This window comes from Lissotriton vulgaris, chromosome 12 (assembly GCF_964263255.1).
Source record: "Lissotriton vulgaris chromosome 12, aLisVul1.2, whole genome shotgun sequence".
In the NCBI taxonomy this organism is placed as follows: domain Eukaryota; kingdom Metazoa; phylum Chordata; class Amphibia; order Caudata; family Salamandridae; genus Lissotriton; species Lissotriton vulgaris.
In genome coordinates, this window is record NC_141700.1 from 447,172,365 (window position 1) to 447,188,687 (window position 16,323).

General features: G+C 29.8%; 12 non-coding genes across 12 annotated transcripts; all 12 read right to left on the reverse strand.

The window, feature by feature from the left end:
- Positions 1-6: 6 nt before the first annotated feature.
- Positions 7-80, reverse strand: TRNAT-AGU (transfer RNA threonine (anticodon AGU)). Its single transcript has one exon. It is a non-coding gene; the product is annotated as a tRNA-Thr (tRNA).
- A 1,455-nt stretch (positions 81-1,535) lies between these two features.
- TRNAT-CGU (transfer RNA threonine (anticodon CGU)) lies at positions 1,536-1,607 on the reverse strand. The gene has a single exon. It is a non-coding gene; the product is annotated as a tRNA-Thr (tRNA).
- A 2,984-nt stretch (positions 1,608-4,591) lies between these two features.
- TRNAM-CAU (transfer RNA methionine (anticodon CAU)) lies at positions 4,592-4,664 on the reverse strand. The gene has a single exon. It is a non-coding gene; the product is annotated as a tRNA-Met (tRNA).
- Positions 4,665-5,102: 438 nt separating this feature from the next.
- Positions 5,103-5,176, reverse strand: TRNAT-AGU (transfer RNA threonine (anticodon AGU)). Its single transcript has one exon. It is a non-coding gene; the product is annotated as a tRNA-Thr (tRNA).
- Positions 5,177-5,611: 435 nt separating this feature from the next.
- On the reverse strand, positions 5,612-5,684 carry TRNAT-CGU (transfer RNA threonine (anticodon CGU)). The gene has a single exon. It is a non-coding gene; the product is annotated as a tRNA-Thr (tRNA).
- Positions 5,685-6,122: 438 nt separating this feature from the next.
- Positions 6,123-6,196, reverse strand: TRNAT-AGU (transfer RNA threonine (anticodon AGU)). The gene has a single exon. It is a non-coding gene; the product is annotated as a tRNA-Thr (tRNA).
- Positions 6,197-7,651: 1,455 nt separating this feature from the next.
- TRNAT-CGU (transfer RNA threonine (anticodon CGU)) lies at positions 7,652-7,723 on the reverse strand. The gene has a single exon. It is a non-coding gene; the product is annotated as a tRNA-Thr (tRNA).
- A 2,986-nt stretch (positions 7,724-10,709) lies between these two features.
- TRNAM-CAU (transfer RNA methionine (anticodon CAU)) lies at positions 10,710-10,782 on the reverse strand. The gene has a single exon. It is a non-coding gene; the product is annotated as a tRNA-Met (tRNA).
- Positions 10,783-12,748: 1,966 nt separating this feature from the next.
- Positions 12,749-12,821, reverse strand: TRNAT-CGU (transfer RNA threonine (anticodon CGU)). The gene has a single exon. It is a non-coding gene; the product is annotated as a tRNA-Thr (tRNA).
- Positions 12,822-13,259: 438 nt separating this feature from the next.
- TRNAT-AGU (transfer RNA threonine (anticodon AGU)) lies at positions 13,260-13,333 on the reverse strand. Its single transcript has one exon. It is a non-coding gene; the product is annotated as a tRNA-Thr (tRNA).
- A 435-nt stretch (positions 13,334-13,768) lies between these two features.
- On the reverse strand, positions 13,769-13,841 carry TRNAT-CGU (transfer RNA threonine (anticodon CGU)). The gene has a single exon. It is a non-coding gene; the product is annotated as a tRNA-Thr (tRNA).
- Positions 13,842-14,786: 945 nt separating this feature from the next.
- TRNAT-CGU (transfer RNA threonine (anticodon CGU)) lies at positions 14,787-14,859 on the reverse strand. The gene has a single exon. It is a non-coding gene; the product is annotated as a tRNA-Thr (tRNA).
- Between the last annotated feature and the right edge of the window lie 1,464 nt (positions 14,860-16,323).

Sequence of the window (16,323 nt, forward strand, 5' to 3'; positions counted from 1 at the left end):
AAAGCAAGGCGCTGCTGAGAGTTGAACTCAGGATCTCCTGTTTACTAGACAGGCGCTTTAACCAGCTAAGCCACAGCACCCAGTTGATTGTTAGTTTTGAAACACTTTTCTTTATGGTGTTCAAGAGAATATTGCTTTTTCAGTTTCATATTCTTTTCTAAGTTCACACACTTCTCTACTCAAACACTTAAGATGAATGAAGACTCTTCACTTATTCAAAAACACCTCTCTAATTTGAATTTTACCCTATTCATATCATTTTAAAATATACCTTGCTGAAGAATGGATTAGTTGAATTCAAAAATAGAGTGATCATTCACCTCTATCTTGTTCTTTGTCATTTTCTTTTCCCTATTTCAGTCAATGCATTCCTACAAAAATCTTCACAATACTAAGCATTTTAGTTAATTTTTAAGATAACTTATTCTAAAGTTCATAGAACCAGATGTTTATTCTTAAATTGTATTCAACATTTGTTTGATGAAAATTATTTAGAAAGCATGGAGAAAACAATTAGGTTCTGCTGAGATTTGAACTCAGGATTTCATGTTTACGAGACAGGAGCTTTAACCACTAAGCCACAGCACCAACGGTAATAGTAAAAAAATGCATAAATCATTTATTGTTGATGATGAAAATGTGTTTTCTGCTATAAATTCTTCTTTATATGTATTGTAATCTTAAACACGAAAAGATACTCAATCACTACGCAAGGATTAATATGTTTTAATAAACAGGTACTCTTATAAAACTCAATTTGATTTCTTGAATTCTTTACAAGTTTTTTTTCATAAAGGTATTACTATTGCTCCAATCTAGGTAGAAATTTCATCTACGTCTTTCTCATAGATATGTATTTTTTTCATTTTGCAATAACAGTAATCATTCTATAATCTTGAAAATACTTGGGTTTTTATAAGGTTTAAGATGATCTGTTCAACAGTAAGATGAATCAGACTTTTATATTTTAATTGTATCGGAATAAGACCAAATGAAAATGATTTGTTAAATGACAATGAGAAAAGCAAGACACTGCTGAGAGTTGAACTCAGGATCTCCTGTTTACTAGACAGGTGCTTTAACGAGCTAAGCCACAGCACCCACTTGATTCTTAATTTTGAAAAATTTTCTTTATGGTGTTCAAGAGAATATTGCTTTTTCACTTTCATATTCTTTTCTAAGTTCACACACTTCTCTACTCAAACACTTAAGATGAATGAAGACTCTTCACTTATTCAAAAACACCTCTCTAATTTGAAGTTTACCCTATTCATATCATTTTAAAATATACCTTGCTGAAGAATGGATTAGTTGAATTCAACAATAGAGTGATCATTCACCTCTATCTTGTTCTTTGTCATTTTCTTTTCTCTATTTCAGTCAATGCATTCCTACAAAAATCTTCACAATACCAATCATTTTATTTAATTTTTAAGATAACTTATTCTAAAGTTCATAGAACCAGATGTTTATTCTTAAATTGTATTCAACATGTGTTTGATAAAAATTATTCGGAAAGCATGGAGAAAACAGTTAGGTGCTGCTGAGATTTGAACTCAGGATTTCCTGTTTACGAGACAGGCGTTTTACCACTAAGCCACAGCACCAACGTTAATAGTAAAAAATGCATAAATAATTTATTGTTGATGATGAAAATGTGTTTTCTGCTATAAATTCTTCTTTATATGTATTGTAATCTTAAACACGAAAAGATAGTCAATCACTACGCAAGGATTAATATGTTTTAATAAACAGGTACTCTTATAAAACTCAATTTCATTTCTTGAATTCTTTACAATTTTTTTTCATAAAGGTATTACTATTGCTCCAATCTAGGTAGAAATTTCATCTACGTCTTTCTCATAGATATGTATTTTTTTCATTTTGCAAAAACAGTAATCATTCTATAATCTTGAAAATACTTGGGTTTTTATAAGGTTTAAGATGATCTGTTCAACAGTAAGATGAATCAGACTTTTATATTTTAATTGTATCGCAATAAGACCAAATGAAAATGATTTGTTAAATAACAATGAGAAAAGCAAGACACTGCTGAGAGTTGAACTCAGGATCTCCTGTTTACTAGACAGGTGCTTTAACGAGCTAAGCTACAGCACCCACTTGATTCTTAATTTTGAAAAATTTTCTTTATGGTGTTCAAGAGAATATTACTTTTTCAGTTTCATATTCTTTTCTAAGTTCACACACTTCTCTACTCAAACACTTAAGATGAATGAAGACTCTTCACTTATTCAAAAACACCTCTCTAATTTGAATTTTACCCTATTCATATCATTTTAAAATATACCTTGCTGAAGAATGGATTAGTTGAATTCAAAAATAGAGTGATCATTCACCTCTATCTTGTTCTTTGTCAGTTTCTTTTCCCTATTTCAGTCAATGCATTCCTACAAAAATCTTCACAATACTAAGCATTTTATTTAATTTTTAAGATAACTTATTCTAAAGTTCATAGAACCAGATGTTTATTCTTAAATTGTATTCAACACTTGTTTGATGAAAATTATTTGGAAAGCATGGAGAAAACAATTAGGTGTTGCTGAGATTTGAACTCAGGATTTCATGTTTATGAGACAGGAGCTTTAACCACTAAGCCACAGCACCAACGGTAATAGTAAAAAAATGCATAAATCATTTATTGTTGATGATGAAAATGTGTTTTCTGCTATAAATTCTTCTTTATATGTATTGTAATCTTAAACACGAAAAGGTACTCAATCACTACGCAAGGATTAATATGTTTTAATAAACAGGTACTCTTATAAAACTCAATTTGATTTCTTGAATTCTTTACAAGTTTTTTTTCATAAAGGTATTACTATTGCTCCAATCTAGGTTGAAATTTCATCTACGTCTTTCTCATAGATATGTATTTTTTTCATTTTGCAATAACAGTAATCATTCTATAATCTTGAAAATACTTGGGTTTTTATAAGGTTTAAGATGATCTGTTCAACAGTAAGATGAATCGGACTTTTATATTTTAATTGTATCGGAATAAGACCAAATGAAAATGATTTGTTAAATAACAATGAGAAAAGCAAGACACTGCTGAGAGTTGAACTCAGGATCTCCTGTTTACTAGACAGGTGCTTTAACGAGCTAAGCCACAGCACCCACTTGATTCTTAATTTTGAAAAATTTGCTTTATGGTGTTCAAGAGAATATTGCTTTTTCACTTTCATATTCTTTTCTAAGTTCACACACTTCTCTACTCAAACACTTAAGATGAATGAAGACTCTTCACTTATTCAAAAACACCTCTCTAATTTGAAGTTTACCCTATTCATATCATTTTAAAATATACCTTGCTGAAGAATGGATTAGTTGAATTCAACAATAGAGTGATCATTCACCTCTATCTTGTTCTTTGTCATTTTCTTTTCTCTATTTCAGTCAATGCATTCCTATAAAAATCTTCACAATACCAATCATTTTATTTAATTTTTAAGATAACTTATTCTAAAGTTCATAGAACCAGATGTTTATTCTTAAATTGTATTCAACATGTGTTTGATGAAAATTATTCGGAAAGCATGGAGAAAACAGTTAGGTGCTGCTGAGATTTGAACTCAGGATTTCCTGTTTACGAGACAGTCGCTTTAACCACCAAGCCACAGCACCAACGTTAATAGTAAAAAATGCATAATTAATTTATTGTTGATGATGAAAATGTGTTTTCTGCTATAAATTCTTCTTTATATGTATTGTAATCTTAAACAGGAAAAGATACTCAATCACTACGCAAGGATTAATATGTTTTAATAAACAGGTACTCTTATAAAACCTAATTTCATTTCCTGAATTCTTTACAACTTTTTTTCATGAAGGTATTAATATTGCTCAAATCTAGGTAGAAATTTCATCTACGTCTTTCTCATAGATATGTCGTTTTTTTCATTTTGCAATAACAGTATTCATTCTATAATCTTGAAAATACTTGGGTTTTTATAAGGTTTAAGATGATCTGTTCAACAGTAAGATGAATCAGACTTTTAATATTTTAATTATATCGGAATAAGACCTAATGAAAATGATTTGTTAAATAACAATGAGAAAAGCAAGACACTGCTGAGAGTTGAACTCAGGATCTCCTGTTTACTAGACTGGTGCTTTAACGAGCTAAGCCACAGCACCCACTTGATTCTTAATTTTGAAACAATTTTCTTTATGGTGTTCAAGAGAATATTGCTTTTTCACTTTCATATTCTTTTCTAAGTTCACACACTTCTCTACTCAATCACAAGATGAATGAAGACTCTTCACTTATTCAAAAACACCTCTCTAATTTGAAGTTTACCCTATTCATATCATTTTAAAATATACCTTGCTAAAGAATGGATTAGTTGAATTCAACAATAGAGTGATCATTCACCTCTATCTTGTTCTTTGTCATTTTCTTTTCCCTATTTCAGTCAATGCATTCCTACAAAAATCTTCACAATACCAAGCATTTTATTTAATTTTTAAGATAACTTATTCTAAAGTTCATAGAACCAGATGTTTATTCTTAAATTGTATTGAACACTTGTTTGATGAAAATTATTCGGAAAGCATGGAGAAAACAGTTAGGTGCTGCTGAGATTTGAACTCAGGATTTCCTGTTTATGAGACAGGCGCTTTAACCACTAAGCCACAGCGCCAACTTTAACAGTAAAAAATGCATGAATAATTTATTGTTGATGATGAAAATGTGTTTCCTGCTATAAATTCTTCTTTATATGTATTGTAATCTTAAACATGAAAAGATACACAATCACTATGCAAGGATTAATATGTTTTAATAAACAGGTACTCTTATAAAACCTAATTTCATTTCTTGAATTCTTTACAATTTTTTTCATGAAGGTATTAATATTGCTCAAATCTAGGTAGAAATTTCATCTACGTCTTTCTCATAGATATGTCGTTTTTTTCATTTTGCAATAACAGTATTCATTCTTTAATCTTGAAAATACTTGGGTTTTTATAAGGTTTAAGATGATCTGTTCAACAGTAAGATGAATCAGACTTTTAATATTTTAATTGTATCGGAATAAGACCTAATGAAAATGATTTGTTAAATAACAATGAGAAAAGCAAGATACTGCTGAGAGTTGAACTCAGGATCTCCTGTTTACTAGACAGGCGCTTTAACCAGCTAAGCCACAGCACCCACTTGATTCTTAGTTTTGAAACACTTTTCTTTATGGTGTTCAAGACAATATTGCTTTTTCACTTTCATATTCTTTTCTAAGTTCACACACTTCTCTACTCAAACACTTAAGATGAATGAAGACTCTTCACTTATTCAAAAACACCTCTCTAATTTGAAGTTGACCCTATTCATATCATTTTAAAATATACCTTGCTGAAGAATGGATTAGTTGAATTCAACAATAGAGTGATCATTCACCTCTATCTTGTTCTTTGACATTTTCTTTTCCCTTTTTCAGTCAATGCATTCCTACAAAAATCTTCACAATACCAAGCATTTTATTTAATTTTTAAGATAACTTATTCTAAAGTTCATAGAACCAGATGTTTATTCTTAAATTGTATTCAACACTTGTTTGATGAAAATTATCCGGAAAGCATGGAGAAAACAGTTAGGTGCTGCTGAGAATTGAACTCAGGATTTCCTGGTTACGAGACAGGCGCTTTAACCACTAAGCCACAGCACCAACGTTAATAGTAAAAAATGCATAAATAATTTATTGTTGATGATGAAAATGTGTTTTCTGCTATAAATTCTTCTTTATATGTATTATAATCTTAAACACGAAAAGATACTCAATCACTAGCGAAGGATTAATATGTTTTAATAAACAGGTACTCTTATAAAACCCAATTTCATTTCTTGAATTCTTTACAATTTTATTCATGAAGGTATTAATATTGCTCAAATCTAGGTAGAAATTTCACCTACGTTTTTCTCATAGATATGTATTTTTTTTTCATTTTGCAATAACAGTATTCATTCTATAATCTTGAAAATACTTGGGTTTTTATAAGGTTTAAGATGATCTTTTCAACAGTAAGATGAATCAGACTTTTATATTTTAATTGTATCGGAATAAGACCTAATGAAAATGATTTGTTATATAACAATGAGAAAAGCAAGGCGCTGCTGAGAGTTGAACTCAGGATCTCCTGTTTACTAGACAGGCGCTTTAACCAGCTAAGCCACAGCACCCAGTTGATTGTTAGTTTTGAAACACTTTTCTTTATGGTGTTCAAGAGAATATTGCTTTTTCAGTTTCATATTCTTTTCTAAGTTCACACACTTCTCTACTCAAACACTTAAGATGAATGAAGACTCTTCACTTATTCAAAAACACCTCTCTAATTTGAATTTTACCCTATTCATATCATTTTAAAATATACCTTGCTGAAGAATGGATTAGTTGAATTCAAAAATAGAGTGATCATTCACCTCTATCTTGTTCTTTGTCATTTTCTTTTCCCTATTTCAGTCAATGCATTCCTACAAAAATCTTCACAATACTAAGCATTTTATTTAATTTTTAAGATAACTTATTCTAAAGTTCATAGAACCAGATGTTTATTCTTAAATTGTATTCAACATTTGTTTGATGAAAATTATTTAGAAAGCATGGAGAAAACAATTAGGTTCTGCTGAGATTTGAACTCAGGATTTCATGTTTACGAGACAGGAGCTTTAACCACTAAGCCACAGCACCAACGGTAATAGTAAAAAAATGCATAAATCATTTATTGTTGATGATGAAAATGTGTTTTCTGCTATAAATTCTTCTTTATATGTATTGTAATCTTAAACACGAAAAGATACTCAATCACTACGCAAGGATTAATATGTTTTAATAAACAGGTACTCTTATAAAACTCAATTTGATTTCTTGAATTCTTTACAAGTTTTTTTTCATAAAGGTATTACTATTGCTCCAATCTAGGTAGAAATTTCATCTACGTCTTTCTCATAGATATGTATTTTTTTCATTTTGCAATAACAGTAATCATTCTATAATCTTGAAAATACTTGGGTTTTTATAAGGTTTAAGATGATCTGTTCAACAGTAAGATGAATCAGACTTTTATATTTTAATTGTATCGGAATAAGACCAAATGAAAATGATTTGTTAAATGACAATGAGAAAAGCAAGACACTGCTGAGAGTTGAACTCAGGATCTCCTGTTTACTAGACAGGTGCTTTAACGAGCTAAGCCACAGCACCCACTTGATTCTTAATTTTGAAAAATTTTCTTTATGGTGTTCAAGAGAATATTGCTTTTTCACTTTCATATTCTTTTCTAAGTTCACACACTTCTCTACTCAAACACTTAAGATGAATGAAGACTCTTCACTTATTCAAAAACACCTCTCTAATTTGAAGTTTACCCTATTCATATCATTTTAAAATATACCTTGCTGAAGAATGGATTAGTTGAATTCAACAATAGAGTGATCATTCACCTCTATCTTGTTCTTTGTCATTTTCTTTTCTCTATTTCAGTCAATGCATTCCTACAAAAATCTTCACAATACCAATCATTTTATTTAATTTTTAAGATAACTTATTCTAAAGTTCATAGAACCAGATGTTTATTCTTAAATTGTATTCAACATGTGTTTGATGAAAATTATTCGGAAAGCATGGAGAAAACAGTTAGGTGCTGCTGAGATTTGAACTCAGGATTTCCTGTTTACGAGACAGGCGTTTTACCACTAAGCCACAGCACCAACGTTAATAGTAAAAAATGCATAAATAATTTATTGTTGATGATGAAAATGTGTTTTCTGCTATAAATTCTTCTTTATATGTATTGTAATCTTAAACACGAAAAGATAGTCAATCACTACGCAAGGATTAATATGTTTTAATAAACAGGTACTCTTATAAAACTCAATTTCATTTCTTGAATTCTTTACAATTTTTTTTCATAAAGGTATTACTATTGCTCCAATCTAGGTAGAAATTTCATCTACGTCTTTCTCATAGATATGTATTTTTTTCATTTTGCAAAAACAGTAATCATTCTATAATCTTGAAAATACTTGGGTTTTTATAAGGTTTAAGATGATCTGTTCAACAGTAAGATGAATCAGACTTTTATATTTTAATTGTATCGCAATAAGACCAAATGAAAATGATTTGTTAAATAACAATGAGAAAAGCAAGACACTGCTGAGAGTTGAACTCAGGATCTCCTGTTTACTAGACAGGTGCTTTAACGAGCTAAGCTACAGCACCCACTTGATTCTTAATTTTGAAAAATTTTCTTTATGGTGTTCAAGAGAATATTACTTTTTCAGTTTCATATTCTTTTCTAAGTTCACACACTTCTCTACTCAAACACTTAAGATGAATGAAGACTCTTCACTTATTCAAAAACACCTCTCTAATTTGAATTTTACCCTATTCATATCATTTTAAAATATACCTTGCTGAAGAATGGATTAGTTGAATTCAAAAATAGAGTGATCATTCACCTCTATCTTGTTCTTTGTCAGTTTCTTTTCCCTATTTCAGTCAATGCATTCCTACAAAAATCTTCACAATACTAAGCATTTTATTTAATTTTTAAGATAACTTATTCTAAAGTTCATAGAACCAGATGTTTATTCTTAAATTGTATTCAACACTTGTTTGATGAAAATTATTTGGAAAGCATGGAGAAAACAATTAGGTGTTGCTGAGATTTGAACTCAGGATTTCATGTTTATGAGACAGGAGCTTTAACCACTAAGCCACAGCACCAACGGTAATAGTAAAAAAATGCATAAATCATTTATTGTTGATGATGAAAATGTGTTTTCTGCTATAAATTCTTCTTTATATGTATTGTAATCTTAAACACGAAAAGGTACTCAATCACTACGCAAGGATTAATATGTTTTAATAAACAGGTACTCTTATAAAACTCAATTTGATTTCTTGAATTCTTTACAAGTTTTTTTTCATAAAGGTATTACTATTGCTCCAATCTAGGTTGAAATTTCATCTACGTCTTTCTCATAGATATGTATTTTTTTCATTTTGCAATAACAGTAATCATTCTATAATCTTGAAAATACTTGGGTTTTTATAAGGTTTAAGATGATCTGTTCAACAGTAAGATGAATCGGACTTTTATATTTTAATTGTATCGGAATAAGACCAAATGAAAATGATTTGTTAAATAACAATGAGAAAAGCAAGACACTGCTGAGAGTTGAACTCAGGATCTCCTGTTTACTAGACAGGTGCTTTAACGAGCTAAGCCACAGCACCCACTTGATTCTTAATTTTGAAAAATTTGCTTTATGGTGTTCAAGAGAATATTGCTTTTTCACTTTCATATTCTTTTCTAAGTTCACACACTTCTCTACTCAAACACTTAAGATGAATGAAGACTCTTCACTTATTCAAAAACACCTCTCTAATTTGAAGTTTACCCTATTCATATCATTTTAAAATATACCTTGCTGAAGAATGGATTAGTTGAATTCAACAATAGAGTGATCATTCACCTCTATCTTGTTCTTTGTCATTTTCTTTTCTCTATTTCAGTCAATGCATTCCTATAAAAATCTTCACAATACCAATCATTTTATTTAATTTTTAAGATAACTTATTCTAAAGTTCATAGAACCAGATGTTTATTCTTAAATTGTATTCAACATGTGTTTGATGAAAATTATTCGGAAAGCATGGAGAAAACAGTTAGGTGCTGCTGAGATTTGAACTCAGGATTTCCTGTTTACGAGACAGTCGCTTTAACCACCAAGCCACAGCACCAACGTTAATAGTAAAAAATGCATAATTAATTTATTGTTGATGATGAAAATGTGTTTTCTGCTATAAATTCTTCTTTATATGTATTGTAATCTTAAACAGGAAAAGATACTCAATCACTACGCAAGGATTAATATGTTTTAATAAACAGGTACTCTTATAAAACCTAATTTCATTTCCTGAATTCTTTACAACTTTTTTTCATGAAGGTATTAATATTGCTCAAATCTAGGTAGAAATTTCATCTACGTCTTTCTCATAGATATGTCGTTTTTTTCATTTTGCAATAACAGTATTCATTCTATAATCTTGAAAATACTTGGGTTTTTATAAGGTTTAAGATGATCTGTTCAACAGTAAGATGAATCAGACTTTTAATATTTTAATTATATCGGAATAAGACCTAATGAAAATGATTTGTTAAATAACAATGAGAAAAGCAAGATACTGCTGAGAGTTGACCTCAGGATCTCCTGTTTACTAGACAGGCGCTTTAACCAGCTAAGCCACAGCACCCACTTGATTCTTAGTTTTGAAACACTTTTCTTTATGGTGTTCAAGAGAATATTGCTTTTTCACTTTCATATTCTTTTCTAAGTTCACACACTTCTCTACTCAAACACTTAAGATGAATGAAGACTCTTCACTTATTCAAAAACACCTCTCTAATTTGAAGTTTACCCTATTCATATCATTTTAAAATATACCTTGCTGAAGAATGGATTAGTTGAATTCAACAATAGAGTGATCATTCACCTCTATCTTGTTCTTTGTCATTTTCTTTTCCCTATTTCAGTCAATGCATTCCTACAAAAATCTTCACAATACCAAGCATTTTATTTAATTTTTAAGATAACTTATTCTAAAGTTCATAGAACCAGATGTTTATTCGTAAATTGTATTCAACACTTGTTTGATGAAAATTATTCGGAAAGCATGGAGAAAACAGTTAGGTGCTGCTGAGATTTGAACTCAGGATTTCCTGTTTATGAGACAGGCGCTTTAACCACTAAGCCACAGCGCCAACTTTAACAGTAAAAAATGCATGAATAATTTATTGTTGATGATGAAAATGTGTTTCCTGCTATAAATTCTTCTTTATATGTATTGTAATCTTAAACATGAAAAGATACACAATCACTATGCAAGGATTAATATGTTTTAATAAACAGGTACTCTTATAAAACTCAATTTCATTTCTTGAATTCTATACAATTTTTTTTTCATAAAGGTATTACTATTGCTCCAATCTAGGTAGAAATTTCATCTACGTCTTTCTCATAGATATGTATTTTTTTCATTTTGCAATAACAGTAATCATTCTATAATCTTGAAAATACTTGGGTTTTTATAAGGTTTAAGATGATCTGTTCAACAGTAAGATGAATCAGACTTTTATATTTTAATTGTATCGGAATAAGACCAAATGAAAATGATTTGTTAAATAACAATGAGAAAAGCAAGACACTGCTGAGAGTTGAACTCAGGATCTCCTGTTTACTAGACTGGTGCTTTAACGAGCTAAGCCACAGCACCCACTTGATTCTTAATTTTGAAACAATTTTCTTTATGGTGTTCAAGAGAATATTGCTTTTTCACTTTCATATTCTTTTCTAAGTTCACACACTTCTCTACTCAATCACAAGATGAATGAAGACTCTTCACTTATTCAAAAACACCTCTCTAATTTGAAGTTTACCCTATTCATATCATTTTAAAATATACCTTGCTAAAGAATGGATTAGTTGAATTCAACAATAGAGTGATCATTCACCTCTATCTTGTTCTTTGTCATTTTCTTTTCCCTATTTCAGTCAATGCATTCCTACAAAAATCTTCACAATACCAAGCATTTTATTTAATTTTTAAGATAACTTATTCTAAAGTTCATAGAACCAGATGTTTATTCTTAAATTGTATTCAACACTTGTTTGATGAAAATTATTCATAAAGCATGGAGAAAACAGTTAGGTGCTGCTGAGATTTTAACTCAGGATTTCCTGTTTACGAGACAGGCGTTTTAACCACTAAGCCACAGCACCAACGTTAATAGTAAAAAATGCATAAATAATTTATTGTTGATGATGAAAATGTGTTTTCTGCTATAAATTCTTCTTTATATGTATTGTAATCTTGAACACGAAAAGATACTCAATCACTACGCAAGGATTAATATGTTTTAATAAACAGGTACTCTTATAAAACCTAATTTCATTTCCTGAATTCTTTACAACTTTTTTTCATGAAGGTATTAATATTGCTCAAATCTAGGTAGAAATTTCATCTACGTCTTTCTCATAGATATGTCGTTTTTTTCATTTTGCAATAACAGTATTCATTCTATAATCTTGAAAATACTTGGGTTTTTATAAGGTTTAAGATGATCTGTTCAACAGTAAGATGAATCAGACTTTTAATATTTTAATTATATCGGAATAAGACCTAATGAAAATGATTTGTTAAATAACAATGAGAAAAGCAAGATACTGCTGAGAGTTGACCTCAGGATCTCCTGTTTACTAGACAGGCGCTTTAACCAGCTAAGCCACAGCACCCACTTGATTCTTAGTTTTGGAACACTTTTCTTTATGGTGTTCAAGAGAATTTTGCTTTTTCACTTTCATATTCTTTTCTAAGTTCACACACTTCTCTACTCAAACACTTAAGATGAATGAAGACTCTTCACTTATTCAAAAACACCTCTCTAATTTGAAGTTTACCCTATTCATATCATTTTAAAATATACCTTGCTGAAGAATGGATTAGTTGAATTCAACAATAGAGTGATCATTCACCTCTATCTTGTTCTTTGTCATTTTCCTTTCCCTATTTCAGTCAATGCATTCCTACAAAAATCTTCACAATACCAAGCATTTTATTTAATTTTTAAGATAACTTATTCTAAAGTTCATAGAACCAGATGTTTATTCTTAAATTGTATTCAACACTTGTTTGATGAAAATTATCCGGAAAGCATGGAGAAAACAGTTAGGTGCTGCTGAGAATTGAACTCAGGATTTCCTGGTTACGAGACAGGCGCTTTAACCACTAAGCCACAGCACCAATGTTAATAGTAAAAAATGCATAAATAATTTATTGTTGATGATGAAAATGTGTTTTCTGCTATAAATTCTTCTTTATATGTATTGTAATCTTAAACACGAAAAGATACTCAATCACTAGCAAAGGATTAATATGTTTTAATAAACAGGTACTCTTATAAAACCCAATTTCATTTCTTGAATTCTTTACAATTTTATTCATGGAGGTATTAATATTGCTCAAATCTAGGTAGAAATTTCATCTACGTTTTTCTCATAGATATGTATTTTTTTTTCATTTTGCAATAACAGTATTCATTCTATAATCTTGAAAGTACTTGGGTTTTTATAAGGTTTAAGATGATCTTTTCAACAGTAAGATGAATCAGACTTTTATATTTTAATTGTATCGGAATAAGACCTAATGAAAATGATTTGTTATATAACAATGAGAAAAGCAAGGCGCTGCTGAGAGTTGAACTCAGGATCTCCTGTTTACTAGACAGGCGCTTTAACCAGCTAAGCCACAGCACCCAGTTGATTGTTAGTTTTGAAACACTTTTCTTTATGGTGTTCAAGAGAATATTGCTTTTTCACTTTCATATTCTTTTCTAAGTTCACACACTTCTCTACTCAAACACTTAAGATGAATGAAGACTCTTCATTTATTCAAAAACACCTCTCTAATTTGAAGTTTACCCTATTCATATCATTTTAAACTATACCTTGCTGAAGAATGGATTAGTTGAATTCAACAATAGAGTGATCATTCACCTCTATCTTGTTCTTTGTCATTTTCTTTTCCCTATTTCAGTCAATGCATTCCTACAAAAATCTTCACAATACCAATCATTTTATTTAATTTTTAAGATAACTTATTCTAAAGTTCATAGAACCAGATGTTTATTCTTAAATTGTATTCAACATGTGTTTGATGAAAATTATTCGGAAAGCATGGAGAAACCAGTTAGGTGCTGCTGAGATTTGAACCCAGGATTTCCTGTTTACGAGACAGGCGCTTTAACCACTAAGCCACAGCACCAATGTTAATAGTAAATAATGCATAAATAATTTATTGTTGATGATGAAAATGTGTTTTCTGCTATAAATTCTTATTTATATGTATTGTAATCTTAAACACGAAAAGATACTCAATCACTACGCTGGATTAATATGTTTTAATAAACAGGTACTCTTACAAAACCCAATTTCATTTCTTGAATTCTTTACAATTTTTTTTCATGAAGGTATTAATATTGCTCAAATCTAGGTAGAAATTTCATCTACCTCTTTCTCATAGATATGTATTTTTTTCATTTTGCAATAACAGTATTCATTCTATAATCTTGAAAATACTTGGGTTTTTATAAGGTTTAAGTTGATCTGTTCAACAGTAAGATGAATCACACTTTTATATTTTAATTGTATTGGAATAAGACCTAATGAAAATGATTTGTTATACTACAATGAGCAAAGCAAGGCACTGCTGAGAGTTTAACTCAGGATCTCCTGTTTACTAGACAGGCGCTTTAACCAGCTAAGCCACAGCACCCACTTGATTCTTAATTTTGAAACACTTTTCTTTATGGTGTTCAAGAGAATATAGCTTTTTCACTTTCATATTCTTTTCTAAGTTCACACACTTCTCTACTCAAACACTTAAGATGAATGAAGACTCTTCATTTATTCAAAAACACCTCTCTAATTTGAAGTTTACCCTATTCATATCATTTTAAACTATACCTTGCTGAAGAATGGATTAGTTGAATTCAACAATAGAGTGATCATTCACCTCTATCTTGTTCTTTGTCATTTTCTTTTCCCTATTTCAGTCAATGCATTCCTACAAAAATCTTCACAATACCAATCATTTTATTTAATTTTTAAGATAACTTTTTCTAAAGTTCATAGAACCAGATGTTTATTCTTAAATTGTATTCAACATGTGTTTGATGAAAATTATTCGGAAAGCATGGAGAAAACAGTTAGGTGCTGCTGAGATTTGAACCCAGGATTTCCTGTTTACGAGACAGGCGCTTTAACCACTAAGCCACAGCACCAATGTTAATAGTAAATAATGCATAAATAATTTATTGTTGATGATGAAAATGTGTTTTCTGCTATAAATTCTTATTTATATGTATTGTAATCTTAAACACGAAAAGATACTCAATCCCTACGCTGGATTAATATGTTTTAATAAACAGGTACTCTTACAAAACCCAATTTCATTTCTTGAATTCTTTACAATTTTTTTTCATGAAGGTATTAATATTGCTCAAATCTAGGTAGAAATTTCATCTACCTCTTTCTCATAGATATGTATTTTTTTCATTTTGCAATAACAGTATTCATTCTATAATCTTGAAAATACTTGGGTTTTTATAAGGTTTAAGATGATCTGTTCAACAGTAAGATGAATCACACTTTTATATTTTAATTGTATTGGAATAAGACCTAATGAAAATGATTTGTTATACTACAATGAGCAAAGCAAGGCACTGCTGAGAGTTTAACTCAGGATCTCCTGTTTACTAGACAGGCGCTTTAACCAGCTAAGCCACAGCACCCACTTGATTCTTAATTTTGAAACACTTTTCTTTATGGTGTTCAAGAGAATATTGCTTTTTCACTTTCATATTCTTTTCTAAGTTCACACACTTCTCTACTCAAACACTTAAGATGAATGAAGACTCTTCACTTATTCAAAAACACCTATCTAATTTGAAGTTTACCCTATTCATATCATTTTAAAATATACCTTGCTAAAGAATGGATTAGTTGAATTCAACAATAGAGTGATCATTCACCTCTATCTTGTTCTTTGTCATTTTCTTTTCCCTATTTCAGTCAATGCATTCCTACAAAAATCTTCACAATACCAATCATTTTATTTAATTTTTAAGATAACTTATTCTAAAGTTCATAGAACCAGATGTTTATTCTTAAATTGTATTCAACATGTGTTTGATGAAAATTATTCGAAAAGCATGGAGAAAACAGTTAGGTGCTGCTGAGATTTGAACTCAGGATTTCCTGTTTACGAGACAGTCGCTTTAACCACCAAGCCACAGCACCAACGTTAATAGTAAAAAATGCATAATTAATTTATTGTTGATGATGAAAATGTGTTTTCTGCTATAAATTCTTCTTTATATGTATTGTAATCTTAAACAGGAAAAGATACTCAATCACTACGCAAGGATTAATATGTTTTAATAAACAGGTACTCTTATAAAACCTAATTTCATTTCCTGAATTCTTTACAACTTTTTTTCATGAAGGTATTAATATTGCTCCAATCTAGGTAGAAATTTCATCTACGTCTTTCTCATAGATATGTATTTTTTTCATTTTGCAATAACAGTAATCATTCTATAATCTTGAAAATACTTGGGTTTTTATAAGGTTTAAGATGATCTGTTCAACAGTAAGATGAATCAGACTTTTATATTTTAATTGTATCGGAATAAGACCAAATGAAAATGATTTGTTAAATAACAATGAGAAAAGCAAGACACTGC